A 19,442-nucleotide genomic window follows, 5' to 3' on the forward strand; every position below is an offset into this window, starting at 1 on the left:
CCACTTAAAAATTAGTGTCACTAAAACACATTATATCAGTTTTAGGTGTACAGTATAATGATTTGCCACTTGTGTCCACTGTGAAATGATGACCACTATCAAGTCTAGTCATCATCCATCGCCATAATAAGTTGCAGCTGTTTTGTGTGTGTGTGATGAGAATTTTCAAGATGGACTCTCCTGGCAACTTTTAAATGTGCTCTGCCCATTTTTTAATTGGGTTGTTTGGCTTTTTCTTTGCTATTGATTTGTATGAGTTCTTCGTGTATTTTGAATATTAACTCCTTATCAGACATAGGACTTGAAAATATTTTCTCCCATTCCATAGGTTACCTTTTAATTTTGTCATGGTTTCCTTTGCTGTGCAGTTGCTTTAGGGTTTGATGTAGTCTCACTTGTTTATTTTTGCATTTGTTGCTTTTATCTTTGTGTCAGAGTCAAAAAAAAAAAATCATTGCCAAGACCTATGTCAAGAAAGATATGGCCTGGGGCGCCTGGGTGGTGCAGTCGGTTAAGCGTTCGACTTCAGCCTGGTCACGATCTCGCGGTCCGTGAGTTCGAGCCCTGCGTCGGGCTCTGGGCTGATGGCTCGGAGCCTGGAGCCTGCTTCCGATTCTGTGTCTCCCTCTCTCTCTGCCCCTCCCCCATTCATGCTCTGTCTCTCTCTGTCCCAAAAATAAATAAAAAAAAACGTTGAAAAAAAAATTAAAAAAAAAAAAAAGAAAGATACGGCCTATGTTTTTTTCTAGAAGTTTTGTAGTTTCAGGTCTTATGTTCATCTTTTTAATTCATTTTGAGTTAATTTTTGTGTATGCTGTAAGAAAGCAGTCCAAATTCATTCTTTTGCATGTGGCTGTCCAGTTTTCCAAACCCCATTTTTTGAAGACACTGTCCTTTCCCCATTGCATATTTTTTGCTCATTTGTTATGTATTAATTGACTATATATGTGTGAATTTATTTGTAGGCTCCCTATTCTGTTCCACAAATCTATATGTCTGTTTTTATGTCATTACAATATTGTTTTGGTTACTATAGCTTTATAATGTAGTTTGGCTCGGGTCATTATCTTGTGGTTCATGGATTTGAGCCCCACATTGGGCTCTGTGCTGAGTGGTTAGGATTCTGTGTCTCCCTCTCTCTCTGAGTCCCCGCCTTGTGTTTTTAATCTCTCTCTCTCTCTCTCTCTCTCTCTGTCTCTCTCAAAAATAAATAAACTTTAATTTTTTTTAAAAGATTGCTTTGGTTATTTTGGGTCTTATGAACCTTAGAATTGTCTGTTCTATTTCTATGAAAAATGCCACTGGAATTTTGGTAGGGGTTGCACTGAATCTATAGATTCATCCTTTGGGTAGGATGTATAGTTTAACATATTGATTCTTCTAAGCTATATCATGAAATGTATTTCCATTCATTTGTTTCTTCTATGTTTTTCACTAATTACTTACAGATTTTAGTGTATGGATCTTCTACCTGCTTGGTTAAATTTATTCCTAAGTATTTTCTTCTTTTTTGATGCAATTATAAGAGTTTGTTTTACTAATTTTCTTTCTGACTTTGTCATTACAGTATAGAGATGCAACAGATTTTTGCATATTGATTTTCTATCCTGCAACGTTACTGAATTCTTTTATTAGTTCTAACCATTTTGTTGGAGTCTTTAGGGTTTCCTATGTATAACAGCTTTTCGTCTGCAAATAGTAACAGTTTTACTTCTTCCTTTCCAATTTGGATGCCTTTTACTTCTTGCATAATTGCCCTGGTTAGGACTTCTAGTACCATGCTGAATAAAAATGGTGAGAGTGGGTACCCCTGTCTTGCTCCTAGTATGAGAGGAAAAGGTTGTAGCTTTTTCCTGTTGAGTATTGTAGAAGTGCCGACAATATTGAGTTCACTTTTGGCCTTCCATCTTGTTTTCTCCTTCTGGTGCATAGATGATGCCATTTTAGATAAGTAATGGAGATCCTCTGACCCACAGATGGCACAGACTCACGTAACTACCCTGTGACCTCACTACCATGGCCATCATTCCTTAAGGACTGGGGGTTAAGGCCCAGGTAGCAACAGAGAATAGGGGCTGAGAGTAGCTGCTCTGGGTCATCTAACTGCCTGATTGCCCCATCAGTAAGTTACCCTGAATATAACTCTGCATAGTATTATGGAATGGCTTGCTTGGTTTTTTGGTATCAAACTATCTTCTCAGTCTGGCCCTCCTCCAACTTGTAATAATTTGCATACTTAGCAAGATACTGGAAAAGAAAACAAGCATGTGTAAAAGGACCAGGCCAGGCTAAAGCTCCTTGTCATGCCCAGGGTGAGCAAGGGGGGGGGGGCACCTGGGAGCCCTTTACATGTAGGGGAAAAACAAGGTTGGCCAGCCACCCCCATGTGGGAAATCTTGGTCAGGATTTCTGGGCATTTAGGACCAGTATGGCACCCCCCAAACACCTAAGGGATTGTTAGATACTCTATTCACAATAGTAGGGAAAAGGCAGTAGAGAAGGGAAAGTGATCAAGCTATTGCAACCACAGCTTGGCCATTGCCCCATACCTTAAGATTCACCACAGAAAAGGAATTATCAGTAAGGAGAGCATTGGAACAGATCCAAGAAGCATTGGCTCTGGAAAGAACATACAAGCTGCATGTTCCTCTAATACAGACCTCATGTCCAAAAGAATTCAAAAGCAGGAAGAACGGTTAGAAATTATGGCATGTAAGGTGTATGGGCACAGGTTACCACACACTAGAGAGAGAACTATTATATCTCAGGAGAACTGGGACCGGAAATCATGAGATCCCTGAGGTAATGACTCCTCTGATGAGGATATTATAATGGAGTGTTATGGAAACTGGTCTGGATCACCCAGCAGAACCAAGTGGCACTCAGAGATCTTGGAAGGCAGGAGGTTTATTTTACACCTGTGGGCTCAGAGGAGATCATTCTCCAGAGGTCTGAGCCCGGAGCATAGCAGAGGGGACAACTTACAGTCTGTTATTTCTACATTCCTCATTAGTAGCAATTTGGCCCCAGAGGCAAGCAGGGTGGGAAGAAGAACCCGGAAGGGGAGTCTTCAGGCAGGGGCTGGAATTCACCTATGAGTCCTGTTGGCCAGCTTATAACAGATTTTTTCCCTATCAAGAGGAAGAAAATGATTTCCAGGAAGAAATTTTGATTCAAACAAAGACCCAGCAGCCCACTCATGAGCCTGGGAATAACTGAGAAGAAATTCCTATTAGTCAGAAAACAATGAGGGAACATTCTGCAGCTGAATTGGTGGAGCTAACATGCACTTTAAAAGCAAAAGGGCAGAGAAGAGGTGGCTGCTTGTGTGTTACCACTCTTGGATACTGCAGGAGACGGTATTATGTTAAATGCATTTCAGATGTTACAAAGGCCTCAGCCACTGCTGGACCTCCCTTGTGACAAAAACTATATACCCCAGGCATGGGTGAGAATAGCAGGTGTTTAGCTAATCTGATCGATTAGGTAAATGCTAGCATCAAGATAACCTGGCCTAGTGAAGAGGCTGTGTTCTCCCCTCTGTATCACTGGAATTCTATGGAAGAACTAAAAGAAATTATACTTTCAACAGGAACGAGGGGCGCCTGGGTGGCTCAGACAGTTGAGCGCCTGACTTCGGCTCAGGTCATGATCTCGCAGTCTGTGAGTTTGAGCCCTGGGTCGGGCTCTATGCTGACAGCTCAGAACCTGTAGCCTGCTTTGGATTCTGTATCTCCCTCTCTCTCTGTTCCTCTGTGTCTAGCTCGTGATCTGTGTCTGGCTCAAAAATAAATAAGCATAAAAAAAACCACAAACAAATGGCAATGAATCATGCCATTTGCACTCCGAATTCTAGAAGCCTAGACAAAGAATTGTTTTCCTTTAGTATGGAAGACTCTATCTTAAAGTGAGCCCCAGGGGCATGGTACAGGACTTCAGTATCTTGCCCCTGTGGTTAATGGGCCCATTGTTACAGTAGGAGCTACGGTGACTAACTTCACTGAAATGGAGAGAATCCATAATGAGGGAAATAATTGAAAAACAAATGACTTTACTGATGATAAAATGGTGACGATGGGGCCCATCAAGGTCTCTTATAAACCGTGGTGGCAAGATCTAATGCTATCTTGGACCTCAAAAGAAAATATAAACAGACAACCCAGTCTGGTCTTTCTAAACCTATGGAAGGAGTTGCCCAAAGGAAAGCAGTTTACTCCCTTGAAGGAAGGCTCAAAAAACCCAGGTGTGTCACCAAATTACTCTTCCACTAATGGAGGAATTTCAAGGGTAGATACCCCAGACCCCTAGAGAATAGGGATTAGGCCCAGTGTTGTCCTCTAGTGCGTGCAGTTGGGGGCAACCAGAGGTCCCATGTGGAATTAACCATTTATTAGTCTTGCACTAACAGACTGAAGTAGCCCTACTAGGCAACTAGAGCTGAATGCACAGCTATCTGTGTGTGCATAGGGAGAAATAAAGCCTATTCATGGTGGCAGGGGACAAATTATTAAGGTCTGAGGAACTAGTCTCTACCTAAAGATCACCAGGCTTCCTCCCAACTGTTTTCTAGTGCATATTTCTCCCATTCCTTAGTATATTCCGGGCGTAGATGTTCTACAGGATCTCGATCTAAACTACAATGGCAAATGAATTCAGGTTGCATAACTTGGGATGATTCATCCTTTCTGTCTCAGCAGCTGTGCCATTACAGGAGTGACTGTAACGTGACTTAAAGTCACATTGTTGGGAGGTAAATACCAAAAAGTTCCATGGTCCAGGCCAATCAGTAAAGTTTCTGGGCATTATCTGATCAGATAGTACAAAAGTGATACCTAAGGCTGTCATGGATTGAAATACAAGCCTTCCCAGTCCCTAAAATGGTAAAGGAATTACAGACTTTTTTGGTTTAATAGGATTGTGGGAGACCTTATATTGCCCATCAGACAAGATATTAAGACCCTCATATTCCTCGCTTGAGATGGAAAGCTGAGACCTGGGACCTGGAGCAGCTTGGAGGCGGTGAATAATAGCTCTTCAAGTCTGCAATAAAAAAATGGCCTCCAATAAAACTGCATTTCAAAAAAAAATGGGGAAGAGGCAGAATGGAAAGAGTAAAAAAAGTAGAAAAGGTAGAGCCTGATGAATTCGTGGTGAAAAAAGTACTGACTGACGTGTAGTGAATGGAAAGGTGGAGTATTTCCTGAAGTGGAAGGGATTTACAGATGCTGACAGTACTTGGGAACCTGAAGAAAATTTAGATTGTTCAGAGTTAATTGAAGCATTTCTTAATTCTCAAAAAGCTGGTGAAGAAAAAGATGGTGCAAAAAGAAAATCGTTATCTGACAGTGAATCTGATGATAGCAAATCCAAGAAGAAAAGAGATGCTACTGATAAACCAAGAGGCTCTGCCAGAGGTCTTGATCCTGAACGAATAATTGGTGCACAGACAGCAGTGGAGAGTTAATGTTTCTGATGAAGTGGAAAGATTCAGATGAGGCAGACGGTGGTGGTGAAAGGCAAATACGAAGTGTCCTCCGATTGTAATTGTTTTTTTGTGAAGAGAGACTAACTTGGCATTCTTGTCCAGAGGATGAGGTTCAGTAATTGTTTGTGTTGCTTTTTATGTATGAATATATATTTTATATATATATATATATATATATATATATATATATATGTGTGTGTGTGTGTGTGTGTACATATGTATACATATGTATATGTATATATGTATGTGTATATATATGTATATGTATATATATGTATATATTATATAGGTAATCTAGGTATTGTTTTTTTGATTTATTAATGTGAATAGATATCATTCAAATGAAAAATCAAGTTAGATATGTGTGTCTTGAAATAGTATTGGGGGAGTTGTTGGGGGTTTTTGCATCTATAGCACTGGTTACTTTGAACAAATAAAAGCTTTCTGTAATTGCTTCCTTTATCAGAAAATAATATTTGAGACCAGATATTATTCCCCTGCTTTAGAGAACACCTTTTCTAAATATTTTTCTAAAAATTGAACAAACCTTCATAGTTGTTACTCAATCAGAATTTGTCTTTAACTCCTATATGCCTGAGGACCATTTTGGGTTTCTTGTTTATTTGGGGGGTTTTTGTGTGTATACTTAAAATACATACATAAATGGTTTTCTTTTTTTCTTTCCTTTTAACATTCCCCAAAATAAAAACAGCATTTTATAACCATGGATAATCCCATGTTTCTGGGACGCCATCATTTTCAGCAACCTAAGAAATATATCACTTACACTGAAATTTTTCCTGAAGCCTTAACCTTTCAAATTTTGCAATTAATTGGGCAATTTAAATATGAGGTAAGCAATTAAAATTGGAAATTTGACAGCAGCCATATCGGAAATCATGTCTACAGTCACACAAATGCAAGTTTGTTGGCAAGATCCCCGAAAGGAAAATTTTATCACTACCAACAATCTCCCCACCTAAATGAGAAAACTAGACAAGTCCTGGTGTGTTTTAAGTAGGTAAAAAAAAACTTAGTTAAATGGACATTTAAAGGTTCTTTCTAGTCAACCATTCCTTTTCAAGAAGTTGAAATCCCTGTGCTGCATTGACTAAAAGAAGGTCATGATGCATGGAATGTTGAAGACTTGTTCATGGAAACCTGATCATAATCAGATGGTCAGAGAGAGATGCTGGCAATTTAGCACCTGCTGGAATAAATGGGGGGACAAAGCGCACCTGCATGGCTCAGTGGGTTAAGCATCCAACTTCAGCTCAGGTCATGATTTCACTGCTTGTGGGTTCAAGCCCCACATTGGGCTCTGTGCTGACAGTTTAGAGCCTGGAGCCTGTTTCGGATTCTGTGTCTCCCTCTCCCTCTGCCCTTCCGTCACTCACTCTCTGTCTCTGTCTCTCTCCCAAAAATAAATAAACATTAATTTTTTTTAAATAAATTAAAAAAATAAATGGGGGGGACAGACCTCTGTGATCTAAACTCTTGACCTTCATGTTTTTTCTTTACCCCAATACATACCTTATTGTCAGCTTAATCTTCTCAGTATTTGAGTTACTCGTTCAGCAGAAACCAGGAAAAACAGTAAGTTTGTAGTCAGAATATTATCCAGCTGTATACTATTTACTTTATTGTAAATACCGGTAGACCGTGGTCAATAGTTTTATATTTCTTTAAAACAAAACAAAACAACAACAAAAAGATGGGAAGCTAATAGAATTGGCATGCTAACCAACGAGAGGCTTTCTCAAAGGCAAGGAAAAAAAGTACAGGTCCTGAGGGTATTAATAATAGATGTGAGATGTAAATTAGATGTAGATTTGGCTGGGGCTTGTGGCAATGACAAAATGAGAAATCAATTGTGGCCGTAACGATGTTGGGGGTGGAGTGTAGGAGTTCTGACCACACAGACTCTATCTTAGACCCTGTGTCCTTTTCTCCACTCTGGCCCACGGATGCTGCCCCGTGATGTTACTGGTAGAGCTACCCTCTTGCACACAGATGGTGCAGCTTTGGTGAACTGCCCTGTGATCTCACCACCATGCCCCTCATTCCATAAAGGCTGGGGATTAAGATCTAGATAGGAACTGAAAATGGCTGGGTAGCGCTCTGAATCATCTGTCAGCTCAATTGCCCATCAGCAAGTCACCTTGAACAAAACTCTGTAAATGGTATGGAGTGGCTTGCTTGGTTTTGTTTTTTTGTTTGTTTGTTTGTTTTTTATAATAAAGTGGCTCCTCAATCTGGAAGATAGATTACTGACCTTCTTCCACCTTGTAACAAATGTGATGTTAGCTGTGGTTTTGTCATATGTGGCATTTTTTATGTTGAGGTATGTTCCCTCCATGTCTACTTTGTTGAGTTTTTAACCATAAATCAAAGTGGAATTTTGTCGAATGCTATTTCTGCATCTATTAAGAGGGTCATATGATTTTTATTTTGCATTTTGTTAATATAGTGCATCTAATTGATTTGTAGATGTTGAACCATCCTGATGTTCCTGAAATAAATCCCACCGATCATGGTGTGTGATTCTTTTTTAATGTATGGCTAAATTCGGTTTGCTAATATTTCCTTGAGGTTTTTTTGCATCTATATTCTTTAGGGATATTGGCCTATAATTTTCTTTTCTAATGAGGTCCTTATCCAAGGATAATGCGGGTATAAAATGAGTTTGGAAGCATTCTCTCTTTAGTTTTTGGAGAAGAGTTTGAGAACGATTAGTATTAAATCTTCTTTGAATTTTTGGTGGACTTTTCAGTGAAGACGTCTGGTGCTGGACTTTTGTTAGGAGGTTTTTGATGACTCATTCAACCTTTTTAGTAGAAATTGACCTGTTCACATTTTCTATTTCTTCATGATCCAGGCTTGGTAGATTGTATGTTTCTACAAATTTATTCATCTAGGTTGTCAATTTTTTGGCATATAATTTTTATAGTAATCTTTATGATCATTAGTATTTCTGTGTCAGCAAGTTGTAACACCTCCTTTTTTCATTTCTCATCCAGCTCTTAGTTTCACTGATTTTTTTTTTCTATTTTTAGTGTCTATTTTTTTTCTCTTCTGACCGTTGTTATTTTCTTCTTTCTCCTATCTTTGGGCTTTGTTCTTGTTCTAGTTCCTTGAGGTATAAAGTTAGGTGTTTTTTGTTTGTTTGTTTGTTTGTTTGTCTGAAGTTTATCTTTTTATTGAAGTAAGCATTTATCTTTATGAGCTTCTTTTTAAAACTACTTTTGCTGTATACCATAAATTTCGGTATTTTGTATTTCCATTTTGTTGTTCTCAAGGTATTTTTAAATCTCTGCTTTGATTTCTTACTGAATACTGAATATTATGTTATTTAATCTCCACAGATCTGTGCTTTTTTTTTCAGTTTTCTTATAATTGGTTACTAGTTTCATATCATTGTGGTTGGAAATATACTTAATAAGAATTTCATCCTCTTAAATTTCTTTCCACTTGTTTTCTGGTCTAATATATCTATCCTGGAGAATGTTACATGTGCACGTGAGAAAAATATATATTCTGTTGGATGAAATGTTCTGTGTATATCCGTTACATCCATCTTGACTAATGGGTTATTTAAGGCCAATGTTTCCTTACTGATTTTCTGTCTAGATGATCTATCCATTGATGTAAATGGGGTGTTAAGGTCCTCTACTATTATTGTATTGTTATCTATTTCTCCCTTTAGGTCTGTTAGTATTTGCTTTATATTTGTTGGTTCTCCATATGTTCTCTTATATGTTGGGTGCACAAATATTTACAAATGTCACCTTCCCTTGTTGGATTGACGCTTTTATCATCACATAATGTCCTTCATTGTTTCTAATTGCAGTTTGTGTTTTAAAATCTATTTTCTCTTATGTGAATGTAGTTACCCCAGCTTCCTTTTGGTTTCCATTTGCATGGACTATCTTTTTCTACTCCTCCACTTTCAGTTTGTGTCCTTACGTCTCTTGTAGCCAGGGTATAGATGGGTCTTGGTGTGTGTGTGTGTGTGTGTGTGTGTGTGTGTGTGCATCTATGTTTATGCACTCAGACACATTGTGTCTTTTGATTGGAGAATTTAGTCAATTTATATCTAAAGTAATTATTGATCGATGTATACTTTTACCTATTCAGTTAATTGTTTTCAGGTTATGTCATAGTTCCTTTCTATTCTTGCAACCGTCTTTGGTTTGTTGGCTTTCTTTTGTAGTATGCTTTAATTCCTATTTATCTTTGTGTAGCTTCTATAGGATTTTGTTTTGTGGTTACAATCTGGTTTACATATAACAGCTTAGGCCTATAACAGTCTATTTTAAATAAAAAACGACTTAAGTGTCATTGGATTCCAAACTCTGCTTTTAACTCCTCCACACTGCCAGCTTGTTTCTGATGTCACATTTTATATCTTTTTATCTTGTGTATCCCTTAAGTAATATTTGTAGTTATAATTATTTTTACTACTTTTGTCTTTTAACCTTAATAGTAGCTTTATAAATGATTAATCCACTACCTTAACTACATATTCACCTCTCCAATGAGAATTGGCCTTTTATATATAAATATATATTTTGTTTGTTTGTTTTGTTTTGCTAATAAGTACCCTTTCTTTTCAGCTTAAAGAAGCCCTTTTAACACCTTCAACATTTCTTGTATTACTCTTGTTGCAAATTTTGAATTTTTAACATTAGTATTATTTTTTATTATGTTGTGTAGAATTTTCTCATCTTTGGTCTTCTATAGACATCTTTTTTTTTTAATTTTTCCATTTCTGTCATTTGTGTAGCATTCTAATTTAGGATTTTCTCAAATGATGGACATAAAATGTAACTTCTCTGAAAAAACTAAGTGTTTTGGGCATCAAAATAAAGAAAAAAATCATTAGAAAGTTGCAGGGTCACCAAGAAACTATCACCAAGAAAGGAAAAAAAAAACGTTTTCTATGTATATAATTGAGAAACAAATTCTTGGAACGCAAACTCCTTGAGAACTCCCATTACTCATGTTTGTGTCTTCTATAATGATTAGTGAACTGTGTGATCTCTAGAAGAAAGCACTATTTTTATAGGAATGCAATATGATTTGAAGGTGGTTTCCAAAATAACACCAGCTTCTAATAAGTACTTTAATTTTATTTATTACCATAATTATTTCATGTTTCAGAATTTTCCCTGTCTTTCATATATTGAATTTAGACAGGTTGTATATCTGAATCAGAAAAGAATAATGAAATTGTGATTTTAAGAATATTTTTGTTCTATTTTTCTCTCATTTTTTTTCTTTTTCTTTTGCTGTAAGTGTCTAACTCTTTTAACTTTATGGCATAAATCCTTCCTTTAAAATACAAATAAATGGCTCCAACTCCTATCTCAGAGTAGTGTGGGAAGAAAAGTATTCTCCTCAGTATTCTGAATTTTCCTGAGATGAAGAAGAGAAGAGAAGAGAAGAGAAGAGAAGAGAAGAGAAGAGAAGAGAAGAGAAGAGAAAAGAAAGAAAAAAGAAAAAAAGAAAAGAAAAGAAAAGAAAAGAAAAGAAAACAAAACAAAACAAAACAAAAGAAAACAAAAGAAAAGAAAAGAGAAAAAGGTGGGATGGAAGCTTCCCCCCTGCTTACCAGGTCCTAACTCCTAATTTTAGCTCTGCAGGGAAACAGAGTCCTCATTCCTTTGTTGCCTCAAATGCTACTAATACAGGAATTCAGGGTGGTCCAGATATTTTCTGAAGGCTGAGGGTATGTGAAAAATAATTATGATCGATGTGAAAAAGAATTAACTTGAAACTCTAAATATTACAAATTCTTCGTTAAAAACTGTGCCATAGGAGATTTAAACTACTGTTTTCATTCCAGAGGTGTCTCATTTTTCCCACTCTTCAGGCAACGTTTTTCTTGCTTCCATCTTTTCAATATCTTTCAGAATATTCCACAGAAACTTGTTGTTAATATGTAGAGAAATAAGGACGTTCTTTTGCCTCATGTTTGTTCATCTGACATATACAAGCAGGTTTCAACCTTCTAGAGATACATGGAGTAGGGACTTTTTCCTGAAGAGGAATTGTCTTTCCAATCACCAGCCACCTGGCCAACCTCACGCATCTTTTGAAATATTTCCGACTTTGCTATTTCCCAAAATATACACAGGTTAATATTTTAGCCATTTTTAGTCATTTTTATGCATTTAATACCAATTATTTTATTACTTATAATAACCTACAACAGTCACTGTTTCTTCTCTTTGTATTTCTTGACCCTTGTTTCTTCAACTTTTTTATTTTTCTCACCACATTTCCCCACCTTAGTCATCTGTCTTATGTTTTTCTAAAATTAACATATTTCCTAATTTTTCCTTTGAATCTGATAACTAAGGAGTTTCCCAGAGTGAGAATTCTTTAAAAAAAATAGTTATGCGGCAACAAGACCCATGGGATAGTCTTGTGAGAAAAAAATAAAAGCCCTTCCTAGTGGGGATATTCAGGTACACAAATACATGCACAGACCTATGAGTCCCCCAAAATGTACTGACAGAAAGGCTTTGCCATTGGCACATCCACGCTTGCAAAAGACTCACAGGAGACTGTCTTTCTTAGTTTGTGAAGCGTTCATCCAAGAAGTAGCATAAGTATTAAGAGATGAGGGCTTTATGGTCTCAATCCTTTTCTGTGCAGAAGTTGTACAGGCAAACTTCAGAAAATGAAAGTAAATGCAAACATGCCATATAAACAGCTTTTAGAAAATATATATATATATATATGTTATTAAATTATATTCATCTTATACATGTAATTTTTAAAATATGTGTCATATATAGTAGGGCCCACAACTGACACTTATTTCATATTCTTGAAGCATCATTCATTCATTCTGTGAAAAAATACCTGATGTCTTATATATGACATTTTCTGTTAACTGAGCATTTATGATTTTACTTACAGTGTTACTGGCATGGCTTCTACACACTCACGATGCTCCGTTTCCTCTAATATCGTCACTTGCAAACAAATCAAGCATCATTTTTATGCCTGTCACAATAGTTTATTGTTGTCTACATCCCCCCAGTGCTGCCAAACGTGGGTGAGCTGCTCTCTCCAGGTCTGCTTGATTAACTGATCGATGGGAGTGGCGACGCAAAGGAGCAGTCTTTTGTTTAAGGCACCTGACGGCTCTATGTAAATATAGTCAATAAAATTAACACCTTGGGCTTTTCCAAGTTTAATTTAAGACAGAGAAGTTGAACTATATATATATATATATATATATATATATATATATATATATATATATATGGCTGTAGCTCTCTGTCTTCATGCTGTCTCACTATTTCTTTTTTATTATTCACATTTGTAACACATCCTTTTCAGGAATAATAAAAAAAAAGATGATTCTCAATGTGCAAAACAGAAAATATTTGAGTAGGACAGGAGAATATAATAGTCAAGAATGCAATAATTTTTTGAAATGTGGAGTCTAAAGATTTGATTTTTTTTTTCAATCTCTTTCATTATCTCTCTTTCTCAATGAGCTATTCTGGGACATTATTTATGGACTACCTCAACCAAATTCATGATTTTCAATAACTATATGTAAGAAAATGAGCATGACTTAATAGAAGGAGTTAATGGTTGTGATTTCAGAAAAGTAATTTATTCTCAGTCTCTACTTCATTATCTGAAAAATGGAAAAACCAATGAGTACCTTATATGATTAGTTTGTAGGTTAGAGCTGATATATTTAAGATACCAGGATAGTTCCTAACATTTGCTTGATAGTCATTAATTATGTGTATGTGTGTGTGTGTGTGTGTGTGTGTGTGTGTATGAATGTATATATGTATGTATATATATATACATACATATATATGTATTTGTTTCTTTATATATGTATTTCTTAAATTCCACATATGAGTGAAATCATATGGTATTTGTATTTCTGTGATAGACTTATTTCATTTAGCATAATACTCACAAGCTCTGTCCACAGTGTTGTAAATGGTAAGATTTCATTCTTTTTATGGGTGAGTAATATTCCATTGTATGTATATACCACATCTTCTGTATCCATTCATCAGTCCGTGGAAACTTGGGCTGTTTCCATAGTTTGGTTATTGTAGGTAATGCTGCTCTAAACATTGGGGTGCGTGTATCATTTTGAATTAGTATTTTGTATCTTTGGGTAAATACCAAACATAGGGAAAAAGAGAGGCAAGCCCAAGAAACAGACTCTTAACTACAGAGAATAAACTGATGGTTCCCAGAAGGGAGGTGAGTGGGGAGTTGGGTTAAATAAGTGATGGGGATTAAGGAGTGCACTTGTAGTAATGAGCACCAGGTGTGGTATGAAAGTGTCAAATCACTATATTATACACTGAAAACTAATATTACACTGTACGTCAACTAACTAGAATTTAAATAAAAACTTAACAAAAGCCTTTTCTTGCCTTTGATATAATTCTTCAATTTTTAGATATGTGCCATTGAATAACATTGGCATTGTTTGTTCCATGCAAAGTAGCATGAGTATTCTTAGCAAATATTTGATGTTAGATTCACAATTCTGATTCATAGGATAAGTTATACAGAATCTTAGTCATTAAGAGGCTAAAAACATTTGATAGGTCATATAATAATGACTACTTTAGGAAATAATTAAACCTATCTTTTTTAGAAGGTAAGACAGGTTTCTAGAATGAATTTAACATAAAGAACACTTTAGGTATAAAGAGGTATCTTCAGAATATGAACTATATTTATAGTGGAAAGAACACTCAATTTGAAGACTTTACACTCTGGTCTGGATCCTATATAGGAGATGTAGTTGGGAAACACTATTTAGCCTTCCCACGGATCCATTGCAGGGTATTTGGGAACATTTAATAAGACAGCTAGGATGAACATATATATCCCAATGCAAAATTAGTGTGCTAAAAGATTAAGGATGTGCATATAATCAGTGACTATGCCTGTGTATGCATCTGTATTGAATAAATGCTGAACTAACTTACTAAATAAACTCTGGTCATTGAAATATTTCTATATTAGAAAAAAAGTATTATGTTAGAATATAACTCATGCAATGTTTCAGGACAGAGGGAATTCGGATTAGGGTCCAGCCAGTGTTCTTCTCTGCTATGGTCAGAAAGAAGGAGGCCTCATTTATGTTTGGGGTCATGTAAAGAAGTGGCACAGTGTACAGAAGAAAAACATACTGAAATGACTATCCTAAGGAAGAGTTGTGAAGGAAACTGACATCATAACCTCTACTGAGAGCATAGAGTTGCTATTCATATGCCATTAATTCACCTTCAAGTCAAACCTTAAATAATAATCATCCCTCTCAAGTCCAAAGGGTATGATCCCCTATCATGATCTCTTCAAAGCACAGAAACTTTGAAATACATAGATTTTGAGCTCAGTCTTTCACTTTCTCATTATCTCCAACATCAATCTTTTTTTAGTATCATTTACATAGATCTATTATTTTATTTCACACACGTATCTAAAGTATTCAACTTTTGGATGGCTGGAAATCTTGCCTATTTAAAATTTTTATTATATGCTATTTTACAACATTGTACTCATCCCATGACTATGAATTTGTAGGAATTTTTAACTTGTGTGTCATAATTCATTCGAACATATAGCTGTTTTAAAGATCATTATCAATTTGGGGGGAATGTTTTAGAGTCAAATGAGCTTTTGATATAGTCAAGATCCATATTCAATTTAGAAAATCACTTCTTTCCTGACCTTTGGATTCCAAGGACTACTATATCAATTTTATGATTTGATATATTGATGAAATGGTAACACAATGGACTATCAACAAAATAATAGCAAGTCTTTCATCCCAATGTGCACAGTTACAAATGGTAATACTCTTTTTAGAAAAACAGATGAAACAAATAATTCATTTTCAGAAGACTTCTATAGTTTAATATTGTGGGTCTACATAAATCATTTCACCAAAATGATCTCATAATCATTAATGTGACCTGTTCTGGAATATAGGCTAGAGTGTGTGGCTCCCAAATGAATATAGCTCTTTGCAGCACTGATAAAACAGGCTGGGTTTGGTAAGCCAGGCGTATATAAACAGGCATAGATATAATTTATCTCAGATGGAATAGTGCTGCATTTGCAGGTTTTTAAAAATGTTCTTACTTGCCAGGGGCAGAAGGAAGATTCCAAGTGGATTTCTTTAAGGTATCCCTAAGAGATCTGGAGAGGGGAAGATTAGGAACTGCTTCCCTAGCCAGGGCCCATGTTCATCCGAGGAAGATGGAGGCAGATCACTGAGCAGGCACCGTAAAGACTTAGATGGATTGACTACTTTCTCTCTCTGGAAACTCACGGGATACACTCAAGGCTGTCCACATCACTTTTTTTTTTTTAATCTTGATAAAGCCTTTTTATTACTATGCCCATCATGAGCCCATTAAAGTTAAAGGCTTTCAATTTTTCTCCATGTGACCTTAAAAAAATGTATTCTCTTATTCTAGAAATATTGAACTTTCTTCTTATATTTTCTTCCTTTGTTCAAAAGCTAGGGCCTTTCAAAGGAGTATTCAAGCATAGCACAGTGTCAAATTTACTTCTGATGACTTTCTATAGTATTGTGAGAAGATAAGATTTAAGAATAAAACTTGCATAAAATGATTCATGCTTTAAAGTTTTCTATTGCCCTGTATGGTAAAATGGAATTCTCTAAATCATATATTTAGAATATAAGCCACTTATGATAACTAGTATGTCTACAACCAAAAGGAAGACATTAAATATGCAATTTTTCATTTAAAAATGCAATTTAAATAAGGTATCAGTTGTATGTACTTCTGTTAACATAAAGGATATGAAATAAGCTGAGATTGATCTATAGCTAATTATTTTATTCCAAATAAACAATGAGATTTAATTTCCTTTGTATTTGGAAAGTCAGAATCAACTACAGTAACCACTGAATATTGAGATATATGTGGGTGGGGCTTATATTTTTAGAGTATAAAACAAGTCAAATTTTCTACTTTGGCCATTTCCTTTTTTTTTCTTTTTCTTTTTTTGTTTTAACAAGCATTACCTTATGTAATTATGTTTCAACTGGAGCTGCCATTTATTTTTATAACTTATATAAAGCAAAATTACTCATAAGATTCATTTCAATGGATTCATTCATTCAGTCAGTATTTGTCGCTTGCCCTGTATGTGCAGGACTCTGTGAAATATTAAGTTTTGTTTGGTTAACGGAATAAAATCAGGGCCTAAATCACTTCCTCCTTCCTGTATCTCCCTTCTCAGATTAAAACAAAAATTACCAGGAAACAGAAACTGTCCCTCTCAGATATTCACCTCAACAGTGTTCATCACATTCTTCCAGTTACAATTAGACAAATATGTTCAATTTCATTTGAAGCCACATTTAGAAATTGTGAATATGTTCAGTCTTATTGAGAGCAACTGGGTGGCTCTGGTGATCTCTTTTATAGATGATGAGTCATGTTTACAACAGGATTCTACTGAATAATATTGTTAGTGTTGACAGCATTTAGACAAATTCAGCCTTCTCTGTCACTAAAGCTGACATTGATTACACAATACCCCATGCTCTTGGTAGCATGTCTTTGCCAATAAAGCATACTGACACTTTCACAAAACCTTATAGGTTTATCATGAATACATTTTTAACCTCCAAATCAAGATATACCTTTTAAATCTAGTTTTTGGGGAGAATGTATTTACATGAAAGTATCAGAGATACGACACAAGTCTATACTGAAACTAATGGTCTTTATTAAAAATTAATGGAGTTCCAGGGAATCAGGACTACCAGAGCCTTTTAAACCATTTTTAGACCATCACAGAATACAGCAATGAGATTTACTCTGTGTCCTATAAGATATTTATATGGTACAAAGAATGTGGTTACCCCAAGAATCAGTCGTCTATTATGATTAACTAAAACACAACTGATCTTTAGTTACCTAAGTTTTAAAATTTTTAAAAATTGTTTTATGAAATAAAACAATTGATTTACTTTTATGAATTAAATAGTCTTTTCCATAAAAGATGCATAAAATTATGTTAGCAAAATTCCTTCAAATTCCAGTAAAGATTCTAAGCTCAAATTTGATTTTAGAAGTTCAATTTAAAGAGACAGTTACTTGAAAAATATGTGATATTACACTTCCTTTTTTTTTTTTTTTTTGTTTTCAAAGTCAAGCCCTAATCTGTTAAAAAAAAATTACTGGTGAGCTCTGGGGGCACAAGTTTATAGAAGACAGAGCACCAGACACAGATTCAAATGCTACAGGTGCATTTCTTCTCTACTGTGTACTCCCCTTGTGACCCGATTAAGTCCATTCATGACTTTGAGCGTCATGTGTTTTCCCTATTAAATGAAAATAAAAATGCCTACCCCTGTTACCTGTTAAGAAAGCTATGGATATTTTAAAAACTTACATAATATCAAAGGCACATGCATATATAGCTCTGTATATCTTTGGAAAAATGTCTGTTCAAGTCCTCTGCCCAGTTTTAAACTGGATTTTTTTTATTTGGTATTTAGTTGTATAAATTCTTTATATATTTTGATATAAATTCTTTATATATTTATATATTTTGACTAATATCAAAATCTCTCTTATCAGATAGATTGTTTGCAATTATCTTCTCCCATTCAGTAGGTTTTCTTTTTGTTTTGTTGATAGTTTCTTCACTGTGCAAGAGCTTTTTATTCTAGTGTAGTTCCAGTAGTTTATTTTTCCTTTTGTTTTTCTTGCTTGAGGATACTTATCTGGAGAAATGTTGCTCTGGCTGATGTCAGAGAAATTCTCTTGTGTTCTCTTCTAGGAGTTTCATGATTTTAGATCACACATTTAGATCCTTAATCCATTTATTTTTGTGTATGGTGTAAGAAAGTAGTCCAGTTTCATTCTTTTGTCTGTAACTGTCCAGTTCTCCAGGTATCATCTACTGAAGAGACTGTCTTTGCCCTATTGCATATAACTTCTCCCTCCTCCACAGATTAATTGACCATGTCATTGCAGATTTATTTCTTGGATCTCTATTCTGTTCTGTTGATCTATGTGCCTATTTCTTGTGCCAGTACCATACTGTTTTGATTACTACAGTTTTGCAGTATTTCTTAGAATTTGGAATTGTGATACCTCAACATTGCTTTGGCTATTCAGGGTCTTTTGCGGTTCCATTAAAATTTTAGGATCTTTTGTGCTAGTTCTGTGAAAAGTCCTGTTGGTATTTTGATAGGGATTACATTGAATCTGTAGATTGCTTTGAGCAGCATGGACATTTTAACCATAATTTTTCTTCCAAGCCATGAGCATGGAACTTCATTCCATTTGTTTGTATTACCTTGGAGAAAAAAAAAGCTCTATACACATCAAGGAATTATTATTGTAACAAAATCTAATTGCAACACATGTATGCAGCCACACATATTATAAGTAAATAGTGCTAAAATATATAATTTTATCTGGCAGTAGGTAAAGAGAGCAGTGCAATCAACTGGATTTGACTTTTATGTTTGAGGTTATATTCCAACCCTTGATTGGTGATATTGGAAATGAACTCACTTTTGGAAGTTATTTAACCTCCTTATGTGCATAGGGAATTCAACTTTGGTCACAGTTGTAGTCAAAGGTTGTGGTACTCAGTGCTCTGAATAAATTCTGACTTGAACTCTAAGAGTTGAAGTTATCTGAAGTGTCAACTTCAACTCAGAGAGCACTATCTTATCCCTCATGGCAGCACCCAGGATGCTGATTGCAATGTGGAAACCCGTGTAAAGGACAAGTCCATGCATCATTGTCAGTGATCTTCGGGACAATAATTGCGGTTTTGTGACTATTTTTATAAGTGATTGCATACATTTTTAGGCTTTTCATGTGTTCTAAATTTTCCATGGAGTAGACTAGCTGTTTCTGTTGTATAAGCAGATCACTAATCATTC

At 35.5% G+C, this 19,442-nt stretch overlaps 1 protein-coding gene and 1 pseudogene across 9 annotated transcripts in view; both read left to right on the plus strand.

The window, feature by feature from the left end:
* Positions 1 to 19,442, plus strand: part of CDH18 (cadherin 18) — a 1,009,468-nt gene that overhangs the window by 787,490 nt on the left and 202,536 nt on the right. The gene's annotated exons all lie outside the window — the stretch shown is intronic.
* LOC123380436 lies at positions 3,902 to 5,604 on the plus strand (annotated as a pseudogene).

This window comes from Felis catus, chromosome A1 (assembly GCF_018350175.1).
Source record: "Felis catus isolate Fca126 chromosome A1, F.catus_Fca126_mat1.0, whole genome shotgun sequence".
Lineage (NCBI taxonomy): Eukaryota > Metazoa > Chordata > Mammalia > Carnivora > Felidae > Felis > Felis catus.